The sequence below is a fragment of the Apium graveolens genome, chromosome 10 (assembly GCF_009905375.1).
Source record: "Apium graveolens cultivar Ventura chromosome 10, ASM990537v1, whole genome shotgun sequence".
Lineage (NCBI taxonomy): Eukaryota > Viridiplantae > Streptophyta > Magnoliopsida > Apiales > Apiaceae > Apium > Apium graveolens.
In genome coordinates, this window is record NC_133656.1 from 135,644,846 (window position 1) to 135,654,024 (window position 9,179).

The window sequence follows — 9,179 nt, forward strand, 5'->3', positions numbered from 1 at the left end:
GATGGTTATTTAGGGTATAATCAGATTTGTATTGCACCAGAGGATCAGGAAAAGACTACCTTCACTTGTCCATTTGGCACGTTTGCTTTTCACAGAGTTTCGTTTGGGTTATGTGGCGCCCCGGCCACTTTTCAGAGATGTATGATGGCTATATTCTCTGACATGATTGGAAATAATGTCGAAGTGTTCATGGACGACTTCTCCATCTTTGGACATTCATATGATGAATGTTTGAATAATCTGCACGCTGTACTCAAAAGATGCGTGGAAACTAATTTGGTGCTCAAATGGGAAAATGTCATTTTATGGTGCGTGAAGGCATTATTCTTGGGCATAAGGTCTCTAACAAGGGTCTGGAGGTGGACAAGGCCAAGGTGGGAGTCATTGAAAATCTTCCCCCACCTAATTTTGTGAAAGGAATCTGTAGTTTTCTTGGTCATGCGGGTTTTTATCGGCGATTCATCAAGGACTTTTCAAAGATATCTAAGCCGTTGTGCAATTTGCTTGAGAAAGATATGCCTTTCAAATTTGATGATGAATGTTTGGCGGCATTCGAGACTCTCAAGAAGAGTCTGATCACTGCACCAGTAATTACAGCACCAGATTAGAAAGAACCGTTTGAGATGATGTGTGATGCGAGTGATTATGCGGTAGGTGCAGTTCTGGGACAACACAAGAAAAATCTCTTCCATGTGGTCTACTATGCGAGTAAGACTTTAAATGGAGCCCAATTGAACTACACCACTACTGAGAAGGAGCTATTGGCTATAGTCTTTGGTTTTGAGAAATTTCGGTCTTATCTACTTGGTACAAAAGTAACAGTATTCACTGATCATGCGGCTATTCGCTATCTGGTTTCCAAGAAGGATTCGAAGCTGAGACTCATTTGTTGGGTGCTTTTACTTCAGGAATTTGAGTTAGAGATCAAGGATAGAAAAGGTACTGAGAATCAAGTAGTTGACCATCTCTCTAGGTTGGAGAATCCCGATTCTACTTCACAAGATAGGACATTAATCAATGAATCTTTTCCGGATGAGCAGTTGTTTGCAGTTCAGGAGGAAGAACCATGGTTTGCAGATATTGTAAACTATCTCGTCAGCAATGTAATGCCTCCTAATTTGACCTCCGCTAAAAAGAAGAAGTTTCTGCATGAGGTGAAGTGGTATATGTGGGATGAACCATATTTGTTTAGACAGGGAGCTGACCAGATCATCAGGAGATGTATCCCGTTCTGTGAGACGGAGGGGATATTACGAGACTGCCACTCCACGGTTTATGGTGGACACTATGGTGGTGAGAAGACGGCAGCTCGTATTCTGCAAGCAGGTTTTTTTGGCCTACTTTGTTCAAGGATGCTCATCAGTTTGTTTTAAAGTGTGATCGTTGCCAAAGAGTGGGAAATTTGACAAGGAAGGATGAGATGCCATTAAATGTGATGCTTGAAGTCGAGGTCTTTGATGTTTGGGGAATCGATTTCATGGGGCCTTTAATCTCGTCTTGCAATAATCAGTACATCTTGCCGGCAGTCGATTATGTCTCAAAATGGGTAGAAGTTAAAGCTTTACCGACAAATGATGCAAGGGCAGTGCTAAATTTTCTTCATAAGCAAATTTTCACAAGGTTTGGAACACCTCGGGTAATCATAAGTGATGAAGGGTCGCATTTCTGCAACCGTAAGTTCACTTCAATGATGCAGCGTTATAATGTGATCATCGAATGGCTACTGCCTATCATCCGCAAACAAATGGTCAAGCGGAAGTGTCTAACAGAGAGATAAAGCGCATTTTAGAGAAGGTTGTTTGTCCGTCAAGGAAGGATTGGTCTTTAAAGCTCGATGAAGCTGTTTGGGCTTACAGAACAGCATACAAAACTCCACTTGGTATGTCCCCGTTTCAGTTGGTGTACGGTAAGGGATGTCATCTACCTGCGGAGCTTGAGCATAAGGCCTACTGGGCATTGAAAAAGTTGAACCTGGATTTAGATGTAGCTGGTAAGAAAAGAATGCTTCAGCTTAATGAACTTGATGAATTTCGACTTCAAGCGTACGAGAATAACAAAATGTATAAGGAAAAGGTGAAGAGGTGGCACGATAGGAAGCTACATCCTAAGTTATTTGTGTCGGGGCAACAAGTTCTCTTATTCAACTCTCGGCTCCGACTTTTTCCTGGGAAGTTGAAATCAAGGTGGTCTGGACCTTTTATTGTCAAAACTGTGTTTCCACATGGAGCGGTGGAAATTTTTGAGAATGATCCGGACCAAGCATTCAAGGTTAACGGTCAGCGGTTGAAGCACTACTATGGGGACATGGCAAACCGAGAAGTGGTTAGCGCCATTCTGTTGACTACTTGAGAAGGGTACACAACGTCAAGCTAATGACGAAAAAGAAGCGCTGCGTGGGAGGCAACCCATGAATTGTTGTTACAGGAACCCTTAGAAGTTAATAACCTATCCAAAAACACAAAAAAATCAGAAAATAGGGGCTGAAAAAAAAATTCCAGTAACCCCCTGAGCGCCCGCTCAGCATTGCTGAGCGACCGCTCAGCAAGCTGAGCGACCGCTCAGGGGTCAACTGCCAGAATTTTTTTTACGTTCAGAAAAAAAAAACTCAGAAAAATAAAAAAAAACCCATCACATCCCATAAACCCACAAATTCTTTTCCTATTACCCCATGATTTTATCCCTCAACCCCACTCCTAATCTAATTTAACCTATTCCACACCCTATATATACATACACCTATCCTACATATCTCCTACAAACTTCCTACACTTAAACTCTCTCCCAGGCACCAAAACTCAGTTCTTACACACTTTTATTCACGAATCAATGGCACCCAAGAGAGCACGCACTATTGACAGCAGCAGCACAGTTCCTACTGCTGATTCATCGAGGGGTACTGCTGTAAGGCCTCGGTTAACTGACAGAGCTGCGGAGGAGGAGTACACTAGGCTTTTGGGGAAGCCGATTCTGAAGGAGAGAGGGTTTTTACCATCGGGGAGGGATGGTGAGTTGCTATCCATGATTGCAGAGAAGGGGTGGATAGCTTTCTGTGAGTCGCCCGAAGCAGTGCCGATGAGTGTGGTTCGTGAGTTCTATGCGAACGCGAAGGCCGAAAAGAATGGGTTTTCTGTGGTCCGAGGGCTGACGGTTGATTATCACCCTGCGGCGATTCGCCGTGTGATTGGACAGCGAGAGAGGAAGCCCGAGGAGGAGAACTGGAATGAAAAGACTGCTGAGGATTTTGACTTGGATTTGATTTATGCGACTCTTTGTAGACCGGGCACAGTTTGGACCTTCAGGACCGGCACTAGTGAATATCGTCACTTCCCGACGATCGCTATGAACAGGTATGCCTGTGCATGGAATGCATTTATTTCTGCTAATATTTTGCCTTCTTCGCATGCACACGAGGTCACAGTTGAGAGAGCACAGTTGTTATGGGGATTTCTTAATGAGGAGTACTATGTAGACCTTGGTGAGTTTATCTACCAAGGAATTCTGAAGTTTTTGAGGGGAGCGAAGCATATGAACATCCCTTATGCATCCACGGTTACGAAGCTGTGCCAAGAAGTATGAGTGAACTGGCCGGCTCATGAGCAGTTGCCGGCAGCTCCGATTGATTCTGGGACTCTGAATGGGATGCAGGAATGGACCGGTGGTGAGCCTGAGGAGCATGGGCTGGGTTATCGTCTTCCAGGAGGGCGTCCAGCACAAGGTACTACTATGGCTAGGCCTGGGCGTGATGAGGCTGGTTCTTCGAGAGCTCAGGAGGGTGCTGGGTTGGCTGATGCTCAGTATAGGAGCTTTCACGGCGGATGGATGCCATGTATGAGACGCAAAGCAGGTTTGCTCAGGAGCTCACCCTTGCGTTAGGGACTGCTTTTCGGGGCCTTGGAGCTGATATCCAGTGGCCAGTTTTTGGTGAGGACTCTGCATACCCGCCGCCTGGTACTCCACCCACTGAGGGTGATGATGATGATGACTCTGAGTAGGTATACCGTGTGTTCCTTTCTACTACCTTCACTGAGGACAGTGAAGATTTTAAGTTTGGGGGTGGTAGTTGAGGAATATTGTGTGTGTCATATAGCTGCATATTCATGATAGTTTAGTTCATATAGTTGCATAATTTATGCCATATAGTTCTTTTTTATGTATGTCATATAGCTCATGCATTTACCATGATCCCTTTTGCAATGATTTATCGACTGAATTGTGATATTGATGCGAGTGTAGTGATAGCATTAAAGTGATATTAAGTCGTGTAGGTTGATATGCATGCTAGAAGCACTTGTAATTCCACTAAGTCTTAGAGAATGCGTAAGGGCTAGATTGTTGTTATGATTTGATTGTTTTCGAGGTCAATCTATTTATTATGCTTAGAATTTGATAATAGGCTCTTAGTGATAAAGGCATGAAAAAGAAAAAATTTGGAGTAAAAAAAATGGAATTTGTTGCTAGTTGTGGCTAGGCGTCAAATGGCTAGTAGCCGGCTCGCATGTGGTGCGAGTAGTCTAGGGTTGAGCAAGATAGAGCGAAATGCACTTGCTCAGAAGTTATTAAAAAAAAATAAATTTGGTGGTTATGCATAATTGATCAAGAGTGGGCTCTGTGGTATTCGAGTTATTAAGTTCTTAGGGGACTTTGTGCCTAGTGACCTAAGGCTTTTAGAGTCTGGGATTCGTTACATGGATACCATTGTATAAGTCTTTTGTGGACCTCACTCATTGCACGGTCAAATAAGCATTTGTGTTGTGAATAAAAAGCACGATTCCGTAGTAAGCTCCAGAATTCTTGTAGTGTTATATATCACTTTGTGCCTAGAATTTTTATTCTTTGTATAATCATGGGATTGCCTTGAGGATAGTCGAGTCATAATAATTGGTCCAGTTCCGAAGCATATCTGTTAAGCATTTGCACACACCACATTTCTGGCTGTATGTCCGTTTGCATGAGTTTATTGATCTTTAGTTGTCTAACTGCATTTGTTGAGATGTTGCAATTTGGTTGGTTTATTTGTAGTAAGGGGGATCGCTGCATTTTCATATAGATTTACATTCATGCATGTTTTTATTTGTTTTTGAGTCTGTGATGCTTGAGGACAAGCATCGATTTAAGTTTGGGGGTGTGATAAGTGGCATTTTATACCACTTAGAGCGTCTTAAAATGGCTTAAATTGGTGTCTTGAAATCAAGTATTTTATGTATTTGATGCGTTTTTCTAGTGTTTATGCATTTCAGGGTATTAGTTGTATTTCGGGGGAGTAATCATCAAGAATAAGCCTTGGCATGTGTTCACCATTGCGAGAGGAAAGAAATGGGCAGATTACGGCGAAGAAACGGAGCAACTCAAGATTTTTTCCAGTAGAGGTCTGAGCGCCCGCTCAGCAATGCTGAGCGCCCGCTCAGCAATGCTGAGCGCCCGCTCAGCAATGCTGAGCGCCCGCTCAGCAATGCTCAGCGGCCGCGCAGCAAGCTGAGCGCCCGCTCAGCTATGCTGAGCGGCCGCGCAGGAAGCTGAGCGCCCGCTCAGCTATATTGAGCGGCCGCGCAGGGTCGGGAAAAGAGGCAGTTTATTTTAGGACTTCTAATTCTGTTTGGCTTCCACTTCTATATAATCTGAGTTTTATGGGACTATTATATAAGTAGATTTGAGACGTTTTTAAGGAAAAAAGATAGTAGTATTACGCAAGGAGCGAAGGAGATAAAGAAGAAGACCGATTTAGCACACCGCAACGAAGAGGAAGCATATTTTCTTGTGATTCTTGTTTCGTTGTAACGTTGGATGCTAGTTTTCTTACTTTGAACTTATTTACTCTTGTGACATACTCGGATTTAATATAATTAGTTTAGTTATTATTTTCTTGTGTTTGTTTATCATGATTTCATATGAACCCATGATGACGATAAGTGCTATTATGGGCTAATCGTGATCATGGGGTTGCAACGGATTTATTATGGAATTCTTTAGTAATTGTTTAATACTTTAGTGTGTGATGATTGTATGATATCTAGTATTGGTTGTGCGTATTCGTCTTATGTGCGTCGCGAACATATAAGATAGGGTGTTAATCTCTTGTGAAGCGACGGTGGATCTTGAGATTTAGAACTTGCCATGCTAGCATAGGTTCATGTACGTTGTGCATGATTAGTGGGTAACTCTAACAGATTTATTTGCCCTATGTAATCAAAAGGAATAACTTGTGCTTAAATCATTGTGTTGTCAATTTCTGTAGACATATAGGAACTCAACATAATTGATGACTATTCAACTTCTATCTTGATTGTGGATGTTTGGTAGAATGGTATTAGTACAATGAAAGTTGGCTTTTATCAGTTTTGTGTTATTCGATTAATATCATCACTGTCACATACTAAAGGTAATAACAATGACTATTGAAGGAAGTAGTAATGAAGTTGTGATCTCATGAGTGTTTTATTATTGATAATTTGAAGTGTTAGTTAAGTGATTAATTAAGTAGTTAATTGTAGTTAATATTTAGTTAACAATTTTAAGTGTTAGTGTCTTAACATTGAGAAGTAATCATACATTGGTGAGTGAGTTTAATTAGACAATAATTTAGTCTGAGTCTCTGTGGGAACGAACTAGAAAGTATTCTATATTACTTGCGAATGCGTATACTTGCGTGAATATTAGCACGTGTTTTCGCCCTAACAATTACCAAGATTACAAAGTCAAAAGAACTGAACAAATATAAAATCTAACAGTCTTGATCTTTGCTGCTTTTCGTCCTCTATTACCCAGTTAATGGGCTTCCACAGTGTACTTGTATCCAACTCAACGGCTGTGTGTCAACTTTCACTGTTCAACTGATGTTTGAATCTTGATATGATCATCTGTCGACTTTCAGATCATCCATCGATGACTTAATTGATCATCCGTCGACTGCTATGTTAAACATCCGTTGATAGTCATTTGATCATCCGTCGAAGCTTTGTTAAGCATCCGTTGGTAGCTATTTTGGCACTAGACTTCATTTCACTTATACAGAATTACAAGACATTGCTTATGTACAATTAATCAACCTATTCTGCATATCTAGTTAAAGTCAACATGACTTATATGCTACTCCAGATTCTATACAAAGGTGCATACAACACTGTGCTACAAACTTATTATTACATAAGCTACTCACTCGATGGATAATAAGTTAATCATCTGTGGGGACTATAATGAGTCATCCGTCGGGACTATAATTCTTATCCGTCGAGTGCTACATTATTTCACTAAGTAAAATCTACTTAAATGTTTAGTTTAGGTAATCATCAAGTACACAATATATTCACAACAAGGGCATTCAGGCAAGTAACTCTAATTACTTGTGTAAATGATTATAGACAGGATATTGTTCATTCCATGTAGAGTATTGAACTGTTAAAGTAATAATCCCCTATTATTGACTTTGAGATACCCTGTCATTGATCTTGTGAACTTGTTATTGATAAGCGTATTAATCCAACCTTCTGGTAAACCCTTTTTCCTATTCTGATTACTTGTTATACCATGAACTTTTGTAAACCCTATAAGTACCTTTACGAACCCCTTGTGATAATGCTTCATTCCTTGTTTACCTTATCCTCTATTGATCCTTAAAACAGTTTTGATTTCCCTAACTTGAGTACCATGTTATCATTGATCAAGATCCCTAGAATTGAACTTTGATTATCCCTGATTCATTTCCTTAACTTTGAATTCTTGAAATTGAACTTAAGAATGAGTTTCGACTTGAAAGAGGCTGAACGATTTCATATTCTTGGTAATGATAAAATGAATTTAGTAAACCTACCTTTTTTCCAACTCAAGGTTTTCCCAACGAATTCCTGATGGATTGGATTGAGACGTAAGAGGCTAGTGGGACTAGTCCAGTCATAGTAAGAGGCTAGCGGGGCTAGTCCAGTTTAAGGCTGAAATTATGCCATTGGTACCTTAAAGACCGGATAGAGGTCGATACGGACTGATCACCCGTATTATTATTATGAAATGAAAGATAAAGTGGTCCAATCAAGGGTTCCTTAATTATTTAAAAAGGAATTGAAATTACCCACTCAGTAATTAATTCTTTGAAAATGAAAAAGGTTTATATTGCTTTGAAAAGAGTTGATTGTGATATTGTGAAGCTTATAGCTTGTGAACCCTGATTTTGATTCTGTTGATCATATAATTGATTTCTTATAATGAAAAAAAACATTGTCTCTTTCCATTTGGAAAGATCCTTTGTGATCCTGTTAATGATTTGTGATGAATGTCGGCTTTCACCCTGCTTTGAGACTTGTCCCTTGAAAGTCCAAAATTTTCTTCATAACCCCTTTCATAACCTAAAAGATAGAAATCTGCCACCTAGAATTGATAAAGTGGAATACCCTGAGATCAGTAAAGTATATTGTGAATTTCATATCGTAAAACTGCTTTTTAGTTACTTGCTGAGTTTTATACTCATATGTTTTGTTTGAATCTAACCATGGCAGTTAAGCAAGAAGATGGCTAGGCTTAGGCGCACTGCTCGTAAGAGCGTTCTTGGTGGTCCCTATCATGTTGAGGGCTTCCGATTGCCAGAGCAGGTAGTACAGTTTTTGAGTGAGCAAGCACTTAGCCAAAAAGTTGTAAAGATACAATGGGTTATCTGTCGGTTCCAAGCCGGGATCGACTATGTATATTTGGTTTTATTTTGGGTTGTAAGTTATACTCTATGGTTGGTAGTTATAATCTTGTCTCATACTATATTCTGTTTGATCCTGTTAATAGCTAATCGGGGTTTATGCTTATTTAATTAAAAATTTAAAGGTGTGTGGGTCCTCATTTCCTAACCCCGAGATTGAGGGCATCACAAGTTGGTATCAGAGCTACAGGATCTAGTCCCTGAGACAAGTTAGGATTAAAAAGGGGTATATTGGGAATATATTTATACCGCGAGAGAGTTCGACTCATATAGAGTTGAGTTAGACTATTAGGTATAGTCTTAGGAAAAGTGTGTATTAGCTAAAGTGGTGACTATAGTTAGGGTGTGGGTTAGCTAGAAGCTTTATTTAACCCTAACGCTGTTTCTTGGTTGCTATTTTGTATTTTCTCACAGTGTCCCAATAGTGGTAGTGATTCCGATTCAGATATTAGTTTGACCGGTACCCCCAGTGGACCCCATTACACCCTCTCCAGAGGAGCCTGTG